Here is a 27,525-nt window from a genome sequence, read left to right on the forward strand (position 1 = left end):
ACTCGATCATGAATGTGTGTAGGTATGGCTATGAATCAAATGTGGATATTGACAGAATATTTACCTTATACGTTACGTAACGTTAAAACGTATCGTATGTAGCTATTTACGCAACGATCTTATATCAATATATACTACCTACGTATTATGTATTTCCAACTTTTATTATAGGTTTCCTTTTCCTATCGACAGTGACAACTAATTAGTTTTTCCAGACTCTTCATTAACCACATTTTCCATCCTAACCCACAGATAACTACCTCACTGGAATTGCTTACTCTCTATAGACAGATTTGGCAAGTAATTGTATTTTTTTTAATCATTTGTTAATAAATAAATAAATAATAATAAATAAATATTATAGGACATTCTTACACAGATTGACTAAGTCCCACAGTAAGCTCAAGAAGGCTTGTGTTGTGGGTACTCAGACAACGATATATATAATATAGAAATACATTGCATTTTTTATCTGAAATCCGTGCAGTATTCCATAGTAATTGGCCTGAAAAAAGCTTTCACAAACGTATGATACCAATGTAATTTCAATATCTGTGCCGGGCTCACAATTGCCAATCTGCTATTGATTTTGATCTGACTTTGTCGTCAAACAAAGCAATCAGTTCAACAAGCCAATACGGTCAAAACTTACCCATCAAATTTTCTTCGCACTCGTACACATCGGCCCGGGCTACAAGCCAATTCGAACGGGTAGGTAAGTACCTGTCATCAAACCGATATTTGAATCGTAATGGAATCATATCCGTCAGCTGTAAATTGCGCGGGCGTCTCGCTCGCACTAATACATAAACGGGCAAGTCAAAATGCCATGAATGAATAACATTACAGCTATACTAGTTGATTTTATTATTCTTATGGTGCCGTCTCCTGCCGGAGGTTATTTTTATTTTTGACGCTGCACTCTCGAAACAGCGATCTGGTGCTCATCTTGAACTAGCACCTGAGGTTTTTGAGCCACGTGGTACGTCTTCTTCCAGGTTTTCAGTTGCCTTGGATTTTCCCCTGTATTATCAACTGGAGGTGGAGGTCATATTTAACTACACAAACGGGTCTACCGCGATATAGTTTCATTGTTTTTACCTTAAATTCCGACCTAAGATTCCGAGTGGATACTCCTTTGAAATAAGGTGAAAAAAGGTAAGGATTCCTCGAGGAGTTAGGCTGGCAGGACTAGCCCACGCAATTACGCAAAATAGGCGGCAGGACGTTGAGTTGCGGAAAATCACCCTTACTACAATACAATAAGATGAAATATGTAAAACATATATTTGACGACGACTGTACATGACCATAGTCCTATCCTATCCTATCTAAAATGTTTTTTATACTTAGCTAACTGATATGATGCCAATATTATTCAAATATCGGTCTCACGTCAGGTGCACGTTCGAATTGGCCTGCTAGTATTTAATAAAGTGCTATTGGGCTGTAAAAGAGTTTACGGCCCGCGAACTCGGGCCAATTAGAGAACGAAATTTATGACGCCCGCCCACCCATAAATTGTAACATTTTAATTTAATTCCACAAGTCCAGTGTAACTCGAGAAATTCGAGAATTGGACTATGAAAATGTTTGGAGTTCCAAAAGTTTTTTAGTGCGAAACTAGGGAAGGTTTTTTGTGGGACTGGGACTGGACGCGAATTTCAAGAGTACTTGTAAAGTTTCTGCGTAGAGTTTCAAAGTAAAATCTTGCTTATAACTTATGACATGATACCCCAGTGGTGCATCGTAAATTTTTTTGCGGGTAAGTACGAGTAGGTACATATGTACTAATTTTTGATTCTTTTCTTATAATTATGTTTTTTTTGGGTTACGTATTGTTAAAAAATATATTTTTAACAGTGTATTTATTCAGTTTAAAACAAGAAATACGCGATGAAAAAAATTCTTCTGCTGTTATACTTAGGCCGGCCCACTTACACCATCCCATTAACCCGGGGTTAAGCGGTTAAACCGTTAACCCAGTGTCAAATTGTGCTGGTAACAGTGGTAACTATGGTAGCTCTTGGTTTAACCGGTTAAACCCGTGGAATGGTGCAAGTGGACCTTAGTGGGACACCTGGGCTGGGCCTTGCTGGGCAAAAAACTGTCCCCATGATTTCCACAACTCCCGGTTGTTGTGGAAATCATGTAGTCATTCATCAGCAACTGGACCGGCCAGTTACTGTTGAAGGCATTGACATAGATATCTAGGGACTGGCTTTACGGGCAATAATAATGAGGCATGACAGGGGCCAGTACAGCGGTGTGAAATCGCCACAACGCGATTGGTTGATGAGTTCGCATCACGCGCGCGATTGGTTGACGAGTTCGCATTACGCGCGCTATTGGTCGCAACTAGTCGCGTTAGACTGCACGATTGGCTGGAATTCGTGGGTAGCACCGCTGAACTAGTACGATGTTTAGTGCCCCATTAGCCCGTCCTTAGATATTATACGTCAATGGTTGAAGGTATCTAAGTCATCCCGCCAGCTCCGTCTGGGCCTCCCACGACCGCGCGTATCTTGCGGCATCCAATTGGTGGCTATACTTTAATACTTACGTAAAATAAGTTAATGCAAACAAACATTTTACTTTTCCCCAACAAGAACTCGCTAAACAACAATGAATGATGAGGTGAACATGAAGTGAAAATAAGCATGTAATTTCCATGTGAAACAGATGAATCGGCTCGCGTCTCGGATTTTTTAAAGAATTCTTAACATTTACAAAATAAAATCGTGAATTTGAATATGAAATGAAATATCCAAAAAGCCGAAAGGTTCGAACTTAGTTCGAACGGGAAAGTTCCTGCAATGACTTGATTACTTTTCATTTTTAGGGTTCCGTACCCAAAGGGTAATAAAAACGGGACCCTATTACTAAGACTCCGCTGTCCGTCCGTCCGTCCCTCTGTCACCAGGCTGTATCTCACGAACCGTGACAGCTAGACAGTTGAAATTTTCACAGATGATGTATTTCTGTTGCCGCTATAACAACAAATACTAAAAAAGCGGCCAAGTGCGAGTCGGACTCGCCCATGAAGGGTTTCGTATTTAGGCGATTTATTACGTTAAAAAAAAAACTACTAACTAGATCTCGTTCAAACCAATTTTCGGTGGAAGTTTACATGGTAATGTACATCATATATTTTTTTAGTTTTTATCATTCTCTTATTTTAGAAGTTACAAGACACACATTTTACCACTTTGAAAGTGTCTCTCGCGCAAACTATTCAGTTTAGAAAAAAATGTTATCAGAAACCTCAATATCATTTTTGAAGACCTATCCATAGATACCCCACACGTATGGGTTTGATGAAAAAAAAATTTTTGAGTTTCAGTTCGAAGTATGGGGAACCCCAAAAATTTATAGTTTTTTTTTCTATTTTTGTGTGAAAATCTTAATGCGGTTTACAGAATACATCTACTTACCAAGTTTCAACAGTATAGTTCTTATAGTTTCGGAGGAAAGTGGCTGTGACATACGGACGGACAGACAGACGGACAGACGGACCGACGCACAGACAGACAGACAGACATGACGAATCTATAAGGGTTCCGTTTTTTGCCATTTAGCTACGGAACCCTAAAAACAGAATACAAATAAAGATTTAAGTGGGGCTCCCATACAACAAACGTGATTTTTGACCGAAGTTAAGCAACGTCGGGTGGGGTCAGTACTTGGATTGGTGACCGTTTTTTAGGGTTCCGTACCCAAAGGGTAAAAACGGGACCCTATTACTAAGACTCCGCTGTCCGTCGGTCCGTCCGTCCGTCCGTCTGTCACCAGGCTGTATCTCACGAACCGTGATAGCTAGACAGTTGAAATTTTCACAGGTGATGTATTTCTGTTGCCGCTATAACAACAAATACTAAAAACAGAATAAAATAAAGATTTAAGTGGGGCTCCCATACAACAAACGTGATTTTTGACCGAAGTTAAGCAACGTCGGGCGGGGTCAGTACTTGGATGGGTGACCGTTTTTTTGCTTGTTTTTTGTTGATGGTGCGGAACTCTCCGTGCGCGAGTCCGACTCGCACTTGGCCGGTTTTTTTTTGCTTGTTTTTTTTTCTTGTTTTGCTTTATTTTTTGTTGATGGTGCGGAACCCTCCCTGCGCGAGTCCGACTCTCACTTGGCCGGTTTTTATATTGAACGAAAAACGTTTTCTTGGAAATGTGTTTTACTTAGCAAGTCCTTTTACCGGTTTAAGTAAGTTTTTAGTACACTAGGTAAATATGCTCAGTCTTGCCTGGGTAGAAAAAATAGTGGTTTTCTACCAAAAAGCCTGTCTTTATCTAATTTCTAATAATGGGAGAAGATTAATTATGGACCTTGCCCCCACTAAATTAAACAATTCGTTACAAGACGTATTCCATTAGTTACGTACTTAAATCATTTAACTAGGGTACTTAGTAGTTTACTAATTGAAATAATTTAACCGAAAAAATTATTCTTTTCATTTTAAATTTAATATTAGGCTAAAATAATAATAATATAGAAGTATAGGAATAAAATTGTCATAATTAAAATAGGTAAATTTATGAATAAGAGTGACTTGCCCGGTATTTTATAGGTATTAGAATGCAACACAAATTTTAGATATTTTTCTGATAATTTGTCTCAAAATTTAATTCTAAAGTTCAAACTTAATTGAGTACAAAAATCGATCTAAACATAATAGCAGTTTAAACGTAATGGGGGCCATGTCGTTATAGCAAGTTATGGCTTAATTTCACGGCCCATGGGCCTTAGATATTTGATGTTTATGCCTGACATTACGGAGACGGTCAACAAATTAACAGGATACCTTGGCTGGTTTACGTGAGACAGACTAGTGTGGATTTTACCCTTAAATCTCCATTGTGCAGGGCAAAATTTACTAAAATAATTCAAACCTTAAAATCAAACTAATTAAATCTTCTCGGGTCAGAGGTACACCTCTAAAGAGTAAGAGCCGGCTTAGCTTTATCGCGTATCTTTATCTTTACTTGAAAATAGTTGTAATGTAACTAGCCTTATGAACCAATTTTGCATGTATAACTGGCATTAAAATTTATAGTTTATGATGATTCATTATTTTGTATGTGGGTATTTTGCACATTTAATTTTTCCTCAGCCACCCGTTGACCACGAACGCTGTAAAGGTTTCGAAACGTCAGGATGTAGTATAAATTCAATATACGAGATATAATCCGTTTTAATTGTTTTATTTCAAAATTTACTATTTTGGCTTTTTCGTGTACCTACAAAATATTACTTATTATAGTTTTTCCAGGTCAAAAACATCACGTTTGACGTAATTGGACGTAATATGACTACTTACTCTCTAGAATTTGAGAGGAAGATCTCAAAATATTCAGATGAATCTTATGACACTTCTACATTGAAAACCGTCAAGTCACTACAATAAAACCATTAAAACGGATTATATCGCGTATATTTAATTTATACTACTACTACTACTATTACTACTACTACTATTTTTAATTTTAATTTATACGCTATATAATCCGTTTTAATAGTTTTATTTCATGAGTAACTATCGTGGTAACCGAAGACAATTTTATGTTTTTAATATGTGTTTCTAACACTCGTTTTGTTTTTCAATCGTAGGTACCTATGTATGTTTTATTCTTTATTATTATGAAAATATGTCCACAGTCACCTATCACTGATTACGTCACAAAACAGTGAAGTTTAACTCCACCTAGTTATTGTCGACGCCAGCGCTCGTATTAATTTATACAGACACCTAGAGGTAATATTAATACCGCTTCAGCGCAGAGCGGAGCAGATTAGCTGCTTCCTACACTTAATGGTATAGCATATTGGATCAGTATTACGAAGGCGTATATAAAGACCCAGTATTATAAGGACCCATTTGCATGCTGTGAAAAACATCTAAAAGGCTTGGACATGTAACTTTAGAACACTTCTGATGTAAAACCCTTTTTATTTGCAAATACATTATGATGATTATGACTCCTTATATATTCGACTCCTAAACTTGCTACGTCGAAGCTCATTTCGGCTCGTTACAGTAACTTAGTGGCTATTAGTGATTGCACGGCTTAGAAAACATAAAAAAAAATATTTTACGAAAGTAATTAAACGATCAGCCGTTGTTAAAACTGCATAAAAAATAGCCATTAAATAATTTGGACAGCATACAATTTTTTTACATACATACATATAGGTAATCACGCCTATTTCCCAGAAGGGTAGGCAAAGACCACGGATTACCACTGCTACAATCCTGACATACCTCTTTCGCTTCCTTCACTTTCATAACACTCCTCATACACGAAAACGAAAAAAATGCTGGCAATAAATAAAAATCGAGCTACAACTCTTGTTGTAGCTCAATTTTGTAGACCTCTAGCTTGTTGTAAGTAAGCTGTTGGCTCCTGCCATTATTCCTTTTCTAATTTATATCTCGAGAGCTCATAAAGAGATCGCTATCGTCGGAAGATTGTTTTCTCGATTGCTTATTAGGAGGTGTCTGCTTAGTAAATGTTCTAGCTCTGCTGGTACCCTTTAATGGAATATAATGGCATTAATGTGTACAATACAATACAAAACAATTACTCTTTATTGCACGACTCAATAAAAAGAAAACAGAAACACAGCGGTAAACAACAGGCATGTGTATTTAATTTTATGCTACTTTATCAACACATTCTTGCCAGCGATTAGGGAAAGCTCCCGTGTTCTATACATATACAGTACCGGAACCGGAAATTCCCGGTTCTCGTCATACAAACTCAGTACCGGGACATTCCTTACCAGCGATCAGCTAGGCGGGTTCTCTGTTTATACGCGTTTTTCGTTGTGGGTAAACTATGTAATCTGCTACACCGACAGGATGGAGTAGCGCGTGACTCGCGCTATAATGGACCGATGTGGTGTGGCGTGCTGTAGTGTGTTAGTTTAGTATTAGTATTAAACGCAACGTCGAACTGACTGGTTGTTTTACTGACTACGTCTCCGCCTCGACCCCCCACCTCAGATGGCGACCCTAGCCAGCGCGTTTCGCTAACGAAGGACTTTTTGAATACTCGAGAATAATGACGCAATCGCGACTCGCGACTCGTGCGCTTGTGGTGTATGCAGTGTTCCGTTCACTCAGAGAAAACTTTAATAAAAATGGGCAAAGAATGCTCTAAGAGCGTGTGTGACAATAAGGAGGTCATCGTGAACCAGCACGGCGACTTAAACGATGCCGGAGCCGAAATAAGGGCTCACACAAGCGTGAACAATATCTTGCTGTCGGTGGTGCTGGCCCTGTGTGGAGCTGGCGTATTATATATCGTCTACAGACAATATAACAATTGTCATAGAAAGCTGGTGAGACATGAACTACGGGACAACGCATTCCGGAGACTTCGCTTAAGGATGTCGGGGCGCGGTGATCGTTCCAGCGGCGACGTCCAGGACCAGGAGGTACCGATACCGGCGACATAAATGTGTGCGCGTAACTATGCGGTCCCTATAGTTATGTAAGTTTTTTTTTATTGTCTTCATCGCCTTGAAACTAATAGTAAGCTCTTATCTTTATTTTTATGGAAGAACTTGATGTTGTATTTCAAGATTTAAAGGATATTCAAGTCGCATTAAGAAAACTAGGTCAGAAAAGGCAATTGTATCCATTAAATGTGAGTAACAAAATAAAAAATGCCACTAGTCTGTATGAAAAATATAATCTGATTCTTGTTAACTTAAATAAGAGTGATTTTGCGATAGAATATGCTGAATATACACTAGAAAACTTAATAGATAACATAGAGTCCGTTTATAAAAAGATTTTGTCATATCAGTGTAACATAACGCAACCTGCTTGTTCTAAGAATAGCTGTACGATAACCACTACCATGGACAAGTTCGAATTAAAAACGGCGGCGACTTTGTTGCCTGTAATGGATGGTTCTGAAGATGTAACAAATAATTTAATTGATGCAGTCAGTATGTATGAGGGATGCCTCAAGGAAAGTAGTTGCAAACAACTACTAATAAAATTTGTTCTAGCCACAAGGTTAACAAAGTCTGCAAAATTAAAACTTAAATCTGAGTATGACACTTGCGAAAATTTAATTGCGGATATGAAAAAGTACTTGCTGACCAAAAAATCAGCTAACGCTTTGCTCATTAAACTAAACAGTGTTTCACAGGGTGAGAAGTCTATTTCGCAATACGCTAACGAAATAGAAGATATCTTCGTTAACTTAACTATCTCACAAGCCAACACGAACGAAAAGGCTTGTGAGGTACTTAAGCCAATAAACGAGCAACTAGCAATAAAAAAGTTTGCCGACGGATTGCGGAATAGACGTCTCAGTACCATTATAGCGGCTCGAGACTACACGGACTTTAAGGACGCGGTACGTGCTGCGCAGGACGAGGAGTCCGCGCAGCCAGAGACCATACTAAATTTCAGAGGTAAGTCGTCCAACAGGAGCCACTACGGCTACGGGTATCGCGGGTACAGACCTTATAGAGGTCACCCTATTACACCAACTCGAGGACAGTATAGAGGTAATTACAATGCATCGACCCGAGGTTATCACCAAAGTAGAGGTAACTATAACATACCTACGTATAACAGATACCAGTCTCGCGGCAGCTATGTAAGATCGCGTTCGAATCGCGGTCGAGTTTCTCGTGGTAGGGGACAAGTACTTACTACAACTCATGTAAACAACGAACTTACACAGCCGAATACCAGTGAGTTATAAAAAGGACGATCTCGTCTTAGTGAAAAGTGAAACCGGTAACAAACTCGATACGTTATACAAAGGACCATACAAAGTGATTAGATTAGAAAACCCTAATGTTGTAATTTCTGTCAACGGAAAAGAGGATACTGTCCATATTAATAGAACTAAGTTGTTCGTTTCGGACACTTAACGTGTCTTAACTGTCATACTTATATTTTTATTATGTAAAACTAGTAAAATGCCTTACACATTGTAAGTGTTCTTAAGTAATACTTGTTAAAATGAAAAACAACAAATTAGTAATTGAAACATCTATATTGTGTGGCATATTACAATTGTGTTTATGACATTGTTTATGTTAAAAAAAAAAAAAAAAATGTGTATTATTTTTCTTTTTTTGCCAACCCCGGTGGTGTGGTGTGGCGTGCTGTAGTGTGTTAGTTTAGTATTAGTATTAAACGCAACGTCGAACTGACTGGTTGTTTTACTGACTACGTCTCCGCCTCGACCCCCCACCTCAGACCGATCTGGAATTCTAACTTTTAAACCTGTCATGTTGAGACCAGTCAAAATCTAACTGCCCTCCAATAATGCATGCCCGAAATATTTGAAGATATTTGTTGTAAATACGAGAAGCTATTAGTATGAATATTTTACAAAAAAATATATTTCTTAGACACACTTCCAACTCAACAAAAATCATTGAAAGCTTTTCAACTTACCTTTCTCAGAATTTCCATTGTCAGTAATTTGAACTCCACAAAGATCCAAAACTTCTCGGATGTCAATCTCAGTGGGGTCACCCGCCAGTCTTATAATGAATGAAAAGGAAACCTGAATTATAATAAGATGCAGACTGAAAAGCTGGGCCATGTTATCAAATGTAAGCTTAAAAAAATGAATAAAAAATAAAACAACGGGTTCCACCCAGGGAGTGCCGGCAGAAGTGAAAACTCAATGACTAGTCCAAAATGTCTGCAGCACTAATGTATAATTGACCCATCCTCCTTTCTATTGAAAAACTTTAGTTCCGAAATTGCTCGTCAGTGAGCTTAAATTTGTAGCGTTAATTGTTTAAAATTCGAATAGAAAATGTAAAGTTACCTTGCAGACCTCGCATCTAAATATTGGTCATGATATTTTGAGTTATATTCACCACTACTAGAGCTCACTTTTATTAGCGATTTCATCAAGATGTAGCTTTATTGAATTATATTTGAGTGATATAAAGTTAGAATGTAACTGTGAGATCCTCGTATTTCAGCCCGTACAAGATTAGAACATTGAGCTTTATTGCTTAATATAAAAGTCCAGTTTTAAATAATTGACCTGATTATGATACGTTATGACTAAAGTTACGGTCTTACGGTCGCCTTACGGTCACGTGACACCTTTTACGATTTTAACATTTTTTCATCATCACAAAAAGTGCACAGCGCCGCTAAAGAAGTTTTCACTTAAAAATAAAAATAAAAACAAATTTAATATCAGCGTTGGCTGTAGGTTCTAAAATTGGCGGGTTGTGGCCCATTGGCGGGAGGGAATCTTCAAAACGTAGAAAAAAGGTTAGGAATAAAAACAAAGGAAGATCAGCGGGAGATTATTGAGAGCGGACATACAGTTGTTTGACATAAATGTTTATTATTGTAACAGATAATAAATATAAGTTTGTCCTGCTACAATCACACAAGGTTAAATTTTTGCCTGCTCATGCTTATTTTGAAGCTCGATATTGGGTTAACTCGCCACGCTTAGATTTTAATTTATATTTTTGAAGTGAAAACTTCTTTAGCGGCGCTGTGCACTTTTTGAGGTGGGGAAAAAATGTTAAACTCGCGACAGGTCACGTGACCGTAAGACGGACGGACGGAGTCAGCAGCAATAGTTGCTAAGCGGGCGAGGTGGTCAAAATGATCTTGACGCGACTTTATTGTTAAGAGAATAAGATCGTGTCAAGGTAATTTTGAACACCTCGCCCGCTTAGCAACTACTGCTGCTAACTGTACTGTGATCCATAACCCACTCCCCTCACTAATGTATCTTAATTTGAAAAAAGCACCTTTAATTTGATTTCCGTTTAAACCATCTTTTTCCTGGCCCGCCCCCGTAATAGCAGGAAGCGTCGAAAACAAATCCATTTGACAAAAAAGGTCCATTACCGGTGATTTATTCAATAATTCAGTAACAAATGAATTATTTTGCTCGCATTAATGGCCCAATTCGAATAATGCTTATAAGATGTCACAGTGATACAATGTTAAAAGTGACTTTTTATCAACCAAAAACCGGCCAAGTGCGAGTCGGACTCGCGTTCCAAGGGTTCCGTACATTAAGTCCGACTCACACTTGACTGCACATTTCCAAATATTTCAAATAGATTTTTCTGTCATCTAATAGGTAAAGAACTATATTGTGTATTTATTAAATTTTGGACCCAGTAGTTTCGGAGATAATGGAGGGGGAATGGTCGGACAGACAGACAGACGCACGAATGATCCTATAAGGGTTCCGTTTTTGAAGTGAAATGAAGTGAAAACTGGGGAAAAAATGTTAAACTCGCGACAGATCACGTGACCGTAAGACGGACACGTGACCTGATCAAAAACTTACAATGTCATTGAGTTTTTCTTTATTGATTTAAATGCCATCTAGTGAGTTTCCCTCTAACTGGTTTTAATATAACTCGAGTACTAACAGTGATGTGCTTAGGTGTTTCAAGTAATGAGACGAAATAACGCTAGATGGCGTTAACCTCAATTATACATAGTGCTGCAGACATTTTGCAATAGTGATTGAGTTTTCACTTCTGTCGGCACTCCCGGATTCCAACCCGTTGTTTTTTTTTCCTTTTGAGATACAGAACCATAAAAACGTCACTGTTGACACTGGCAGATCGGTATCGTATCGCGGTGACATCTTATAAGCGTTTTTCGAATTGGGCCGTAAGGTCTGCGAAGCGACGACAGGATTATGTGTGGACGGGATATACTATGAGCTGGGACACGTTTGGAAGATTTTATCGATAATTTTTACGGTAATGTAGTTAAGTCTCAATTTTTTTTATTTACAAGGGGATTGGCAACTGTCAATGATTTGCATAAATGGCGCCATCATAGCTTGCCCCCTTTTTTATGAGATTTGACTTAAAAGGCTGGCATCCAGGGCATAAAAAAAATAACACAATTCTAGGGATTGACAGGACAAACTATGATGCACCATCTGCTAAATACTTCAACCGGCCAACCCCATTCAATTAATTTTATGTTGCTGCAATGGCTGATTCGTGGAGAAATTTATGGGCAGATCCATAATGTTTTAATCTTATTTGGTAAGTACCTAGGCATAGATTCAATCATGGTCCGAAATAATGTATTTAACTGTCTTACCAAATACCATCAGCATAAAGTAAAAATGTTGTACGACGTACGTGACTGTGTAGGTAAGTGTTAAATAAAAGGTACCTACCTATTTTTTATGTTTATAAACTCAAATTTATAAACTTCTCACATGCTGCCTGAGAAACATGTTTTCACTCCCAACTCACGAAAGCATCTTTCCTATTTTAAACACAACACTTTAAGAACACAACGCTTTCTACAATTAATTAACAACGAAGCAGCAATTTTCATATCATACTCCCAAGTAAGCTTTCAAAGCTACAACGGCCTTTGTCGTATGCTTTAACATACTCATACGCTGTTTTAAGCCAAGAAAGAGAAGGCAAGTTTTTATGCGCAAACAAAACACCTTACGGACGCGAATTTTAATGAAGGTAAGGCGAACGGGACAATTAAAAGTTTTAGATAATTCAGTTGTGCGTCTGCAACGGTGTGACACAGGGTTTGATGAAACAGTAGGTTTTGAAAATTTAAATTGTACATTCAAACTGTGAATTAGTTTCTGAATTGCTCGCTAGATGTCACTTTTTGAAATGTAAACTAGCTAACGAAGTTTTTCTTAAATAAAGAGCACAAACCTTCAATTTGTAACGACGATGACACGTGGGTCACATCAACACAATTTTGCCCTCCTGTAACTAACTGCTGAGCATATCTCTCTTCGTGTACGCCACTTACCCCGGTCCTGGCGGTCTAGCCAAGGTGACAATCGCTTGCGCTTCGCCATCGAATCGCTTTGTCTATCTCTCTTCCATATTAGTGTGACAGTTGCGTTTCGTTTACTACAGAGGCGGCGCGAGCAATTGGCATGTTGTCTACGGGGCCTGACTAGTCTCATTCAGAATTGCCCCGAGACCTTCCGAATATCCTCCACCCATCACCCGCTCCACACATCGAAGCCTTTATCAAAGAGACATGTCGGCTGCGTTGGGCCTTATATTACACAGTTTCAATTTATTTAGCTTAAATTGACATCAGTGACGTCACCCACGTTTCGCACCTTAGTTACTCGTATAGGTCACAATGATTTGTTAACTGGGTTAGATATACTTACTGTTTCTTGTGTGTACTGTACTAGACAGTAGGCAGCCTCCCTCAGTTGGCTCCCTCATTCACATCTGCGCCTGACTTTAATTAGAAAAGCCGACTTTACCACGATAAAAACAGCAAAACTACTGCAGAATTGACAAAAACTGTTGTATATTTTCTATTTTTTGTTTTTTTGTGAAGTTCTTTGCGAAGCGCCGCAATTTACTTGAGCCAACAGTACTCGCAAAGTGAGCAAAGCGACAAAGAACATGTTTTATACTGGATCAACCAAATCTTGTCAGTAGTAAAAGGCGGCAAATTTGAAAAATCGCGGGTTAGCAACACTGTGTTCGAATAATTCCAAAATCGCGTGTCATCTGTGTGTTATCTGTGGAATGTGGATCGTTAATGACAGCCATCATCTTATTGTTTACATTCTGAATCGTTTCTATTTCAAGAGAAATTTCTGCTGTCACCATTAAATAGGTACCAAGATATGCATGACCTCAAGCAAAGCTAAGGTGCCTACAATGTACAATCATACTCGTTGACGGTAAACATTACTAAAATTTGAAGTTATGATTAATTCACTCGAACTGACGTATGAAGGGCGAAAAAATAAACACGTTTTGGTTCGATGTACATTGCTGCTTTCCCTAGCGCAATTCTGCTCTTTGAGTGTTACATGGTGTTACCCTACTTTAATTTGCAGTACATTGCTACTGACAAGATTTGCTTGACGCACTATAATTCTTCGTAGCAACGTCTGCATTTACTAAGTATGTAAAGTTACCTACACATACCTACACTAATAACACTTTAAACTTTAAACTCGCGTTGACATTTGCTGAGACGTCAGTCTTTCCCCCACAGCTGAGGGCCTACCGCGAACCACGTCGACGTGTTGTACGACGGTTGCCTCTCTGTCGCACTTGTAAATTCGTATGTAAGTGTGACACGGAGGCAACACGTCGAACGTAGTTCGCGGTAGGCTCTCTGATGCAACTCAGCTGAAACGTCGGAATTTAAGGTAAAAACAATGAAACTATATCGCGGTAGACCCGTTTGTGTAATTAAATATGATTACATACACTGCCTTATTTATACACATATTATAAAATGTACTTATAAGCTCTGTATGATGTGTCCAGGACCCGCATGTTTTTACCAGCTTTGCGGCAATTCATCAGTAATCACACACTCAATAAAACGTCACCTCAACTAATACTAGGAATGAAGTCGAATCAAACTCCTTTTTTTTCAGAGATGTTCGAAATTTGAATGTCATTTTCAGATAGATATCGACGTTATTATTATAATACAATTTTCACAGATAAGAAATTTGTTGTAGCGTAAAGGGGCCCTTTGATTACTAGTAATCAGTGGGCCCCTTAACAGTTTATCTTTATGTTGGTAAATTCGAACGAACATTAAGTAATTGACATCAGAACGATAACTAAATGATGTATTTTTGCTCTCATTCCCCCTGTACGTCTCGCTCGTGCTTGCGGTGTAGATATATGGGGCATTATCTATGAAAAGGGACTTTATTGTCGATGGCGCTTACGCCGCACTGCGTCGCGCGGCATTGTATTTATATCGGAGCATCGTTAATAATGGCGTAAGAGCCATCGACAATAAGGTCCTTTTTCATAGATAACATCACATATTTTATTTATCTTACCTTATATAACGTTATAACATCGGAAGTAAGAATATACCTACTCTTGTTGAGCAAACTCGACGAATTAGCAAAATGTGCCGCCAACTTTACAAAATAATTGAGAAATTTGTGAATTTAACTTGGAATTAATGATTGCAAGACGAGAATAAAGCTATTTATAATAATAAGCATAACATTATTACTTCCAAAGTAAGAGTTTGTTAATGACAATTGTTGAAATTGTTAATGACTATACTTAAAGGTCAATGACATTTTTGAGAAGTGGGTCATTCGTAAAAATTATGGCCGTTGAAAAAAAAAGATACAGAGCAAAGAAAAGTGGACCGAAAATTAATATTATGATAAGAAGCCGCATAACAATTCAATTCAATACAAACATTCCTCAATATAATACCCACAAAATAATAACTATAACAAATGTACTTACACATATTACACACATTCGCTGCCAGCGACCCGCTAGGCGGGTTCTCTGCTCGTAGGCCCTTTTCGTTACATACGGTCTTTCCCGTGTTACCTATCGGCTACACTCGTAGCGCGTAGCTCACGCCAGCACTGAATGTGTTAATTAGAAAACACATTTCCGTGTTGTCACGTTCATATGTTGGTCCCAGAGATTACCTAAATAATACAGATAGTTCTTTAACTGCAAAACTAATTAAATCGTTGACTTTTAAAATTCCTAATTTCAACTTTTCCAATTTTTTTGGAAGGTTCAAGTCTTTTCATGGATATTGAGAGGATGATAGGTTTCTGCAAGTAGAAAAAAACTTGGTCCAGCCCAGTAAGTAGCAAATGTATAAGCTCGCAATATATACTAATCACTGTGTAAACACAGGGCCCAATGTGAAGGCGTTATACACTTGATTAATCGTATTACGAACTTCGTAGCAAAATAAAACAACACACCCAAAGTCTACGATTATGCAGCTCACCTTAGCAATTAACCGCCAATCAACTTAAACACCTAACAATTTATTTCAAAACACAATTAAAACCTAGCCAGAAATATTTTCTATACTGCTATTAAACCTAAGTCACGCGATAGGCGTGCATAAACAAAAGTTAAAAGTTAAGTGGACTTTGCGGGTTACGCAATAGAGTTTAAAATTGTCTGGCGATGAAAAGTTCTGGAGTGTTGGCCAGTAATTACCTGTCAGCAGTTTGGGCCAAGGAAAATATTGGGGGCTTCGTTTTGACACACGTCAGGCTCGAGGCATAACACCTTGTAAAGGATATTTTCAGTATTTGATTTTAACTCGAAAAGTTTGATAGGTACCCTTTGATTTTAAAGAAAAGTAAGCGATCTTACAAAATTATAAATTTGGAACGTTATCTGTATTGTTGTTATCAAAAGAGCACGTGACAAAAAGTCATCATCATCTTTCTTGCGTTTTCCCGATTTTATGCCACGGCTTTTTTTACTAAAAGGGCAAGTAACAAAAAGTAAATTGAAAAATATTTATAGCGATGGCATTAACAAAATTAGGGGATCAAACAGTATTTTAATAACAAAACTTCCGTGAGCCCAAGGCTTCTAAAATATATGAAAACGGATCACTCACGTATTTTAAGTGCAAATCAACGTGCACGCTATAGTTCGTTTTTTTTAGCATTAGAAAGAACTTGAAAGAAGGTAAGCGATTTTGACATGTCTTTTAATTGAAAAACACTTTTTAAAAATCAATAACTATTACTTATGAAAGCAGAAGACTATCAAAGATTGTATTAGATTCATAATTGTTACATATTTACCGTAACTTATTTTTAAAATGTGTTTTTCAATTAAAAGACACATCAAGATTGGTTACCTTATTTCTAATGCTAAAAAAAACGAACTATAGTGCCCCTGCTAAATAATCGTGATTATTTCAATTTAATAAAAGATATTAAAAAAAGGGGGCCGCTACGTACTGTATCTTGTATTATTATTACGATTATTTAGCAGTGGCGCTAGTGGGCACGTTGATGGGCTCTTAAGACCAAGATTGCTCGACCTGGACTTGTTTCGCTCTATAACGAGTAGTTTCAACGAAAGCACGCGTTGACGGACCTTTCTTCTTTCTTTCTTTCTTTACTTTTTCTTTGAGTGACCCCTTTTTATATATTGAATAGACCAAACAGTAAATTTAACATTAATTATTTTCGTTAACCACTAAAAACCGCAAAAAAGCGAAAACTCATACAAAGTACACTTATAAATTTTATCAGCTCAGGAGAAATATTTCATTTCTTATTTTATTCACCATCATCTTTCAGAATTCTGTTCACTGAATGAGGCCTAGGTTACATTTGAGAACCAAGCTAGTAATTTAACATTCAAAATGTTAGCTGACATCCATCCCAACTTTAAAATTAACAGTTAACATTAATATATTATCCGTATGAATATCCACACGTTCCACCACAATAGGACGGTCCCACCAATTCCGTGTTTACGTCACACGCAATACGCGATATGGCCACGCGTCCTGTTTTCCCAGGACAATTTTATTTTTGCCACATGAAATGAGCAAGTATTTTTATGGGGGCTTCGCACTTGCAATTGTTACGTGTAAATGTCGCACTTTTAAAGCCAATTTGGGCCTTTGTTTAAAAATGGTGTGTCTTTTTTACCTGACTGAAAGAGAAAAGGTAATGTTTTTCCAATGAGTGTTTAATTCAGAGTCACAGCACGCCACATTGTCGCTCGCTTCGCTCGGACCGACAAAGATGCGTCAGTTGTTTAAGGTTACCCTTTAAAAAGACAAGAGAAATTAAAGTAAGTGAGTGACAATAAGTGATCTTTCTTTACTACGAATGGATAAATGGATTGTGGATGTTTATGAACCTACTGAGCTTACTCTGGGGCTATCAGATAGGTATTTACTTGTGTGTAAGATAAGTCTCAAAATATCGATTAATTTGAAAACTTCTTTTTAAAATGTGGCGTATCAATTACTTACCTTTTTTAACGCTAACTTTTATTAAATAACTAAATGTAAGACCAGGTACGATAGAGTTGGTAGGCCAAAACATACTTTAATTTTAGGAAAACAGTTGTAAAATTCTTTTAAAATTAATTAGGTACCAGAATATGTAATCCCGGATGCCAGTAATAAATAAAATTGCTCCAACTATCCCGCTCCAGTAATCAAAAGGACGTCACATCAGCAATATGTCAGATTTGCTTTGAAATATTTAAATACAGAAGCTGGCGAATGAAAATTAGCTTTATTCCATACGTAACAGCGTCCGAAATACGAAGAGCGGTTCGGTTTAGTTTTGTTTCATCAATTTATCTTTATGACGAACCCTCAAGTAACAAAAACAAATGACGTATAATCGTTGAAATCGCACGACGAATAAGTCGTGTTAATAGAAACAATAGTTTTGCAGTCAATTACAAAGGACCGAGTGGGAAAAAGGAACAAAATACGTTTTTCATTCCGTCACATTTACGGCCGATGGGAATTTTTCTTCCGCTGTTTATTTGACGATATAGCTTTTGATTTTGCAAGTAGGTATGTGCCGTGATTCATGAGTAGGTTAAATACAGTCATGTTATTGCTCTTACTCTTCAATCTTGAAATTAATATTTAATTGCTTACCTGTATATGTTTTAGAATAGCAGGATTAGAAGGATAAGGTAAGTGGTGTTTATGCACAGTTGATTAGATTAAGCATATTTTATATAAGTACTATCACCATCAGCGTGATTAAGGTCAAGTGAGGCAAATGCAACTATGGGGTTATTGCGTCTCTCCGTTCATTCGTTCATAAGAAGGAATGTTTTAATAAATGACAAAGTACCTAGTTACTTACACAATAGAAAAAAAATGAAATTGTAATTGAAAATTATAAATCTGAAATCAATCTCGTCCAAATTTCTCAAAACTTTTCCCCAAAATTTACGTTGTGTTTTAATTTAATTAGGTATCATCGATTTTCATTTGTTGTTTAATTACTTCTGCCCCCATAGCGCATTCAGTCAAAATAAATTATAATTTAAGCGTCAGTTAACGCGGAAGGAAGGTAATGATGTAATAATTCTTGCTTGATTAACTTCAAAATAGCAAGTTAATTTAAAAGTATTTTCTTGTGAACGCTTATTAGGTATCCTCTCTTATTAGCTAATTAAAATTGTTAGATTGTGCTTTGTAGAAGAAAGATTGAAATAATATCAATTATCTTTAAACCGAATAAAGATTATATAAAATACATAATTAAAACATCTATAGATGTACCGTAAAATGGTCCTACTTTGCTCCCTAGGTGGATAACTATGCTCCAATAAAAAAAAGTGACTTAACGTTTATTATTTCCAACCATGATATTTCTATATTATTATTATTTATATACTCAGATAAACGAAATTGTATATATTTTATGAATTGCTAATTTAGTCATAAAATTAATCTCTTTTCTTGGCGGGGTCTATTAATTTGGCGTACAATGGGGTGATTTTGCACCTCTATTTGCAAAAATACCCCCAACAATGAGTATATTGTGCCCCGTATTCAAAGCTTCGTTTTATATCTAAGTCACATGATATGTTCTTCTTCATATGTCTGAATATTTAAATGAGGAACAGTTTAAAAAATATTCAAAATTTCTTTAAAGTGGAGCCAATTTTGGAGCAAAGTAGGACCATTTTACATAACTTAGGAACAAATCCTATTATTTTATGAACAGTGATCGGGGATTTCTATGCCACACCGCGGGATATCAAGTCGAAATGGTAATATGGATACGCCACTTGGCCCGCGATAGGAACAAAACTGTTCGAAAAGTAAACGCTATTTCGGTGTTGGTAATTCGTTTATAAAATAAAGGACTGTAAAAAAAACAGTGTTGGTTATGATTCAAAGAAAAAATATTATTCAAAAAATTATTAAGTTTTCAATTTCAAATTTTCAATTATTAATATTAATAATATATGCAATGCATGATTAATTGATTAACAGTAACATGCCAAAACACTCCTATATCGCACACGAATCCCGGAATCCCGCGGCATATCCATACTAGCATAATGATTGAGGTCATTCACCCCAAGTGGCATAGAAATCCCCGATCACTGTTTATGAAATATTTTTTGATTCGTGTTTTTAAATAGTCACACTACTATTATATAAATTATAAACTGAAATAGATATCATACACTAAAAAAAGTGACCAAGGCCACTAGACCACTCGGCCACGACGGTATCAGAAAATTTGGGACTAGTACCGCCGTGGCCGGGTGGTCTAGTGGTCAGGACGTTAGCCGGGTAAGCTGAAGACGCGGGTTCGATTCCTGCCTCGGCCACCGGTGGACTTGGTTACTTTTTCTTTAGTGTATGCTATCTATTTTAGTTTATAATCTATGTAATCACTCTGAAGCCCTTGAAAATATAATAATTATAATATGAAAATGAATTTGATCAGGATTTGTCATGTACTATATGATATTATGTCAGTTGTCAGAAATGACTGTTCTTGTCGAAGATTAGAAGTGTATAATTTTGACAGTGACAGGCTGACAGGTAAAATCCATAACAAATCCAGATCAAAATCATAACTATTATTACAATTGGAATAAGCTTCCAGAGTACATAGTTTAATTAGTCCCAATATTTGCTTGCATATCAAAAAGTTTATTTGCATTTTAACTTAAACCAAAATGAACACTGAAAACTGATTTAAATAAATTTGCAACGTTTAAATCTTTAGATTGACATCAATTTTGTATTGTATCGAATAATAAATCAATAAAATGGGTCAATTTCACCAAACGAGCATTTTTGTCTAATTCCCATGGAATTTTGAAATACCAACATTACACAAAAAAAAATATGCTGATAATTTGATAAAAAATATAATAAACATTAATTTTCTTATGGGGTAAAAATATTCATAAAACTATAAAAGTTATTTCAATTTAAAATTTTGGTCAGGGCACGGGAATTAGTGTGTCCATGGGAATTAGATTTTACTAGCACGGAAATTAGAACATGGCACAGGAATTGTTTTCTTAGCTTATTTTGGTAGTTAAAACTATTATTTATGTATATTTTAATCTACAATAATATACTTCAACCATACTGAAGCGGCATCGAACATATTTATCTACTTTAATTTTAGTTTCGGACGACAAATCTACGAAAGTATGATACACTAAAAACTACGTATTTGACTAATAGTTTCCTTGATTTTAATGGCAACTAATCTCTCTTTCTTAGTAAAATATATATATTTCAAAACAATACTTTGAGTAGTTGCGTAAACATGTCCGCCTTACATACAAAACTATTCATTAAAAAGTGTCATTATGTATCTGCATGTAGATAGGTACAAGGTGTATGATCTGCTTTATGGCCGTATAGGAAATGATACTAAGAAATAAATAGGGGCACAGAGAGAAGAAGTTATTGTGTAAGTTAATCTGAAGAAATCGAATATGCTGCCTTCATAAATTCATAACACAAACAATTGTTTAACCACATATGAGGTAAGGTGGGGTAAGACTATCACCGGGGTAAGACTATCACAGACAGACAGACATGACGAATCCATAAGGGTTCTGTTTTTTGCCATTTGGCTACGGAATCCTAATAAGGTATCTAATAGTATTACGGTTTTAATACCCCCCTGGCATTGTCTAAAATAACCGACTTGGTTTCACATTACATCTCAAAACTTTTTTTGTAGTAGAAGAACTGCGTTGCGAGACTTGCATCTTTTTATTTTTACATGTAATGTTTTTGATAGGATCCCATCTCTTTTTGTAGGCTGTCCTTCTTGTCAGGTAATCATACCCATACCATACTGATACTATGTATACACATATCATAACTATATATATCTTTATTCATACTCACATCGTACATCGTAGTGTACCTTTACTTTCCCTACTAATTGTAAGAACTAAAAGGTAAATTTGTTATCGCATATATTTCTATAGGATTACAAACTTATTTATGCAGTTATTAGATCTTTAGAACGTGACTAATATTGCAGTATTATTAGATTTTTATTGGCTTAAAAAGCTTAAACCTAATTACGTTTCAAATTTGGAACTTGTGGGTATGCTAGAAGTACCTTAGAATAATGATGATCGTGAGTGATTGTGTCAGTGACAAAACTAAGGGATTTTAAAGTGCATTAATTCTTAGATTACATGTTCAAATTAAATGTTATTTTGACCGTGCCACTTTGTTTTGCTCGACTTGGCGGCGGCACTGCCGTGTCCCCAGATCCTTTGTCCTTCCCCGGGCCTCAAACTATCTCCATGCCAAATATCATCAACATGATATTGGTTCAGCGGTTTAAGCGTGACGAGATAACAGACAGACAGACAGAGATACTTTCGCATTTATAATATAGTAAGAATAGGATATATTTAATTTTTCTTGTATTAGAAAAGCTAATTTATAACAACTAATCTATTAAACGAGTAATTCTTGTATATATTTCGGGGATCTCGGAAACGGCTCTAACGATTTCGATGAAATTTTATCATATATGAGGGTTTTCTGGGGTGAAAAATCTATCTAGGTAGGTGTTATCTCTGGAAAAACGCGCATTTTTGAGTTTTTAGGTAGGTAGGTACCTATATGTTTTCCAAGCAAAGCTCGGTCTCCCAGATATTTAAACTTTATACGGCATACGCTGTCAGCTGTCAAATTTACAAAAACAAAACATTGCAAATGTGATTCATTTTGTTTCATGTAACCTTAGGTACAGGTATTATAATATGTAATAATTCCAGAAATAGTTTTATGTTTATATAATATTTTAATGTTATAATATGATCAATGAATAAGGTAAGGTGGGGCAAGACTAACAGTACAAGGATTCCATACAAGTGATAGTCTTACCCCGGTGTCGTCTTACCCCACCTTACCTTACGTATTAAAATTGCCCGGGTTATTCGGGTCGATCCTGTATTCACAGATTTTTGTGCATTCTTTAAGATTTCCTTAAATGTAAAATAGAAAGATATACGTCGTATTATTATTACATATAATATATATTCAATGCCAATATATATAAGTAATAATAATATGACGTAAACATTGCCAATTAACTTACAGTGCCCCCAATAAAAGATTTGTTGACAATATATGTAATACTTTCTAATTCCCGTGCCACTTAATCAGCTGTTTTAGGTAAATTTGTTATGGGAATTAGGGCACGGAAATTAGAATTCGTAATAAAAAAATTCGCCAAAAATTTAAATCGTGTTTGACCAAACTGTTATGTTATCGCTTACATAAAGATACATAAAGGGCTCCTAAATATGACAATTGCTATTGAAAAGCTATGTGGAAAATAAAATTTATAAGGGGCATCGAAATTAGAAAAAAATTGTCGCCCACCCGGATTCCGAAATACTTACGCGATTTGCTCGAACACGCCGCGGCTTGACTTACATCCGCTTGCTTTGAGAGACGGCCGAATACTGCCAGTACAGGTGAGGCGGGACACGAGGCGGTTCAAATACAAACGTCGGCTGTCAGAGCCCTTTGAGTTTTGCCGACGAAATTTTACTCGCGCGCTCGGACAAAATTTAAACATCGATCACGAGTTATTTACCACAATGAAGTTAATAGTATATGTGCTCAGTGATAGTAAATATCATCTAGTTTAAGTATTTGACACTAAATTAGTGATACTAATGTAGAATTTTTCGTAGGATTTTTCATTATGCTCAAAAGTAGATTCCGGACAGGGCACGGGAGTAGTAATTTGAGCCTTTAGGTATTTTTATGTGTACTCTAAAAACCAACTAATCAGTGAATTCATATGGAACTCGGTGTGAAAGTGTGACTTCTTTATGTAAAAAAAAATTGGTAAGTATTGTCTGATGCTAACCCGCGATTTTCATCACGGACAGAAAAAAAATCGTGTTCAGAAATTGACCCAAATGTTATAGTGCAAACTTACACAAAGTTCATTAATTTTTCTTGATTAGGTATATTTTTATTCAAAATCAAAATATATTTATTGTATGGTTATGGGTTTACAAAGGTGGTACAAATTTTTCATTTTCTCCATATCCTGCCTTACAAAGGCTTTTTGGTGTTAATGATCATCGATTAACTAATAACTATAAGTGCCTATGTAAGTCGCTAACAAAGTAGGTGGTAAGTAAAAAGAAGACTACATTCTTAGTTATTTAAAATTAAACTGCCGTATTAGAACTTTAAGATATTCACAAGAGACGACACGTACTAGACGTTACAGTTTAGATTTCAACTAGTTCTCTTTTGCAGCGCAATTCGGGCAACCAATGTCACTTTTACGATAGATCGTGTTAGATATCTATTAGATGTGAATTCGATCTCTAAGTAATATCTTGTGGAAATCGTTCAAGAGTATCTCCAGAATCGCGAAAATGTCAAATTTGACAGGTTAGATCTTAAACATATCGTTATCGTATCTTGGCGATGTCTAAAAGATATCTAATAGATGTCTATTACAAAATCCGAATCGGGCCCAAAGTCTAAATAAGAATTAATATACATAGAAGAGGTCACAATATAACCTGTCATTATAGGTAAAAAAATAATTTAAGAAAAACAAAAGTAATAAAAACAGCAGCAGGCGTCCATAGGCTACGGTGACTGTTTACCATCAGGCGAGCCATACGCTTGTTTGCCACCGATGTGGTATTAAAAAAACAGACGCTTGAAAACTTAAACAGGTGGTATTACAATAAGTACACATACCTAATTAGCCATTTCAAAACAACATAAGCCTTACATACGAGGCTTATTAAGGTCAATAAGACTCGTGTATTTGACGATAATGAATACATTAAGTACCTTTTAGGTAGGTATATAGGTAAAATACATACGAAGGTAAAGTGATCATTAAAACATTTCAATTGGAATCCGGTATTATTATTACACACAAGGAAAGGGCGTGCTCGAGTTTATATTCAATTTTTAATACACACGAGTAACTACAAAAATTTTACCTAATCTCATCAGCTTTCAAAAAGCAATTATACATTTTATCACTAAGCTGAGAATAGCCACACACGACATTTGGCATGTTTGCCTTTAAACCCTAGAAAAAAGGCTTAAGTCTCATGTATCGATGACGGCACTTATCCCCTTCCTAATCAACCATCCCAGCACTGTCCAGGGGCCGATTTATTTCATTCCTGGATCAAAACAGGGCTTAAAATGTAATCAACCCGGAAGTTTAGCCCGTGGGAAAATGGGAGGTGATTTATTTGAAAATAATTTTGCAAACAAAATCCTAAGGCATGATTCAACCGTCAATTAAGTACCAGTCCGTTCAAGTTTTAATTTTTTCTTGTAATTTGTAATTAGGAAAATAGGCTATAATAATAATACAGGGTGATTCATGAGACGTGAGCAGGGCTAAGCCTACACAATCAGTAAATGTAGTAGAATAGTTCACCACAATATTTAAGTAAAACAATCACGCTTTTTTTCTGTTGTTATACTTTTTGGTAAGGACAAACTTAATTATCTACTATCATGGATACCCTACAACATTTAATTAACAAAGATAAAACCTTTTCAACCATTATGACAGCACATCGAGTATGAAGAAAATGAAATGTCACACTTGAGTGAGATACGATTTTTCAAAAGTAACCAGAGTCCGATGACATTGAATTTGGCACTTGTTATGGATAAAACAAAGAGGGTGACCATAAATGTCGTAAATAAATTAAAACTTTTTTTTTAAACAGTGTAAAATAAATTAAAGTTAATCTCACAAATACTGGTACGAAACAGTTGTTTATTACTTACTGTATGCGTAGGCTTGATCCTGCTCACGTCTCCTGAATCACCCTGTATTGTCTTCGGTTACCGCGATAGTTTCTCATGAAATAAAACTATTAAAACATAGTATGGGGAGTAAACAGTAGTACATGGAGATGTAGTATAAATTCAATATAAGCGATATAATCCGTTTTAATAGTTTTATTACAGGCTATAATAATGTTTTACAAGAAACTTTATAATTTACCGAAGCGTAGCGAAGGTCTACGTTTTGACTCGGGCATTTTGCTTTTGTATGTCCGGATGTTCTACTCTACAGGTCACAATTCTCAACCGATTCTTGTGAAATTTTGTGACCAGATTCTATGAGTAAATAAAAAAATTTTGTCGATCCCGTTTTTGGAAATTTTCAAAAGTGGAGGAGTTGTGATACATCGCGCTTAAACAAATAGTCCTATCGATATCATAAGAGTATTTTCTTTTTGAGACATATTTACATAGTAAATGGAAAAAAATGCAGAAAGATTGTATTCCTGGTTTAGGCGGTATTTAGATATTTAGTTTGTACTCTAGAATGAGTAGCCGAATTTCGTCAGCTTAGCTAACAACTATCATGACGCGTTTTGTAAACAATCGCTTTTTTTGTTTGCACACAGAAAGTCTGGGTTCGATCCCCAGTAGGACATAACTTTTTGTATTTTTTTTTTCACTTAAACTTCGTATTTTTTTTTAATAAATTAAAATCTTTGTATTGTTGATTGATCAAACCGCTGTGTGGCGCTGTCATCGTGCACGGTCCCAATAAGCTATGCTCGCGAGGTCTACAGCTCACAGAGCCACTAGTTATATGCTTGTGGGTGATTCCTAACTGGATTACTGTTTTAGGTACAAGGTACGTTGGTACTGTTGGTAGACTTATATCGACCGGGATATGGACTGTGATTACCTTTTGTATTGTTTTCGAGCTCCCGATATTCCCGGTCGATATAAATCTCAGTGAAACTAACCGTGAATCATTTAAAACTTATTACGTCGGTGATGGTGGGTGGAAGAACATTTAGCATCATCTTTCTCGCGTTGTCCCGGCATTTTGCCACGGTTCATTCCTATGAACCCTAGCCCTAGACCCTAGGCTCCTGCCTAGGGTCCGCTTGGCAACGAATCCCAGGAATTGACGTGGGCACTACTTTTTACGAATGCGACTACCATCTGACCTTCCAACCCAGAGAGGAAACCAGGCCTTATTGGGATCGGTTTCCTCACGATGTTTTCCTTCACCGAAAAGCGACTGGTAAATATCAAACAATATTTCGTACCTACATAAGTTTCGAAAAACTCATTGGTACGAGCCGGGGTTTGAATCCGCGACCTCCGGATAGCAAGTCGCACACTTTTACCGCTAGGCCATTAGCGCTTCTGGCAGAACCTTTAGCGATGATTAATTATAAAGTGTAGTGTGCAACCCATTATGACCCATAATGCCGAGGACGAGGGTAGTTTCTCGCCTGCCACCGCCGTCGGCGTTGGCGTCGCCCGCGCCAAGCAATCGGTCGCAAAGAGCTGCAACCCGCAGCCTGCGTTCCGCCAACACGTATTCCCGTTGTAGCTACTCGTTATGGAGCGTTCAGGTTGGTTCCTAGGTCGTCATTTTTTAGGGTTCCGTACCCAAAGGGTAAAAACGGGACCCTATTACTAAGACTCCGCTGTCCGTCCGTCCGTCCGTCTGTCACCAGGCTGTATCTCACGAACCGTGATAGCTAGACAGTGAAATTTTCACAGATGATGTATTTCTGTTGCCGCTATAACAACAAATACTAAAAACAGAATAAAATAAAGATTTAAGTGGGGCTCCCATACAACAAACGTGATTTTTGACCGAAGTTAAGCAACGTCGGGCGGGGTCAGTACTTGGATGGGTGACCGTTTTTTTGCTTGTTTTGTTCTATTTTTTGTTGATGGTGCGGAA

The 27,525-nt window shown here is 36.7% G+C and overlaps 1 long non-coding RNA gene and 1 other non-coding gene across 2 annotated transcripts in view; both read left to right on the forward strand.

The window, feature by feature from the left end:
- The window catches only part of LOC134649416 (uncharacterized), a 144,038-nt gene that overhangs the window by 96,875 nt on the left and 19,638 nt on the right, over positions 1 to 27,525 (forward strand). The window lies entirely within an intron of this gene.
- On the forward strand, positions 20,048 to 20,119 carry Trnat-ggu (transfer RNA threonine (anticodon GGU)). Its single transcript has one exon. It is a non-coding gene; the product is annotated as a tRNA-Thr (tRNA).

The sequence above is a fragment of the Cydia amplana genome, chromosome 7 (genome assembly GCF_948474715.1).
Source record: "Cydia amplana chromosome 7, ilCydAmpl1.1, whole genome shotgun sequence".
In the NCBI taxonomy this organism is placed as follows: domain Eukaryota; kingdom Metazoa; phylum Arthropoda; class Insecta; order Lepidoptera; family Tortricidae; genus Cydia; species Cydia amplana.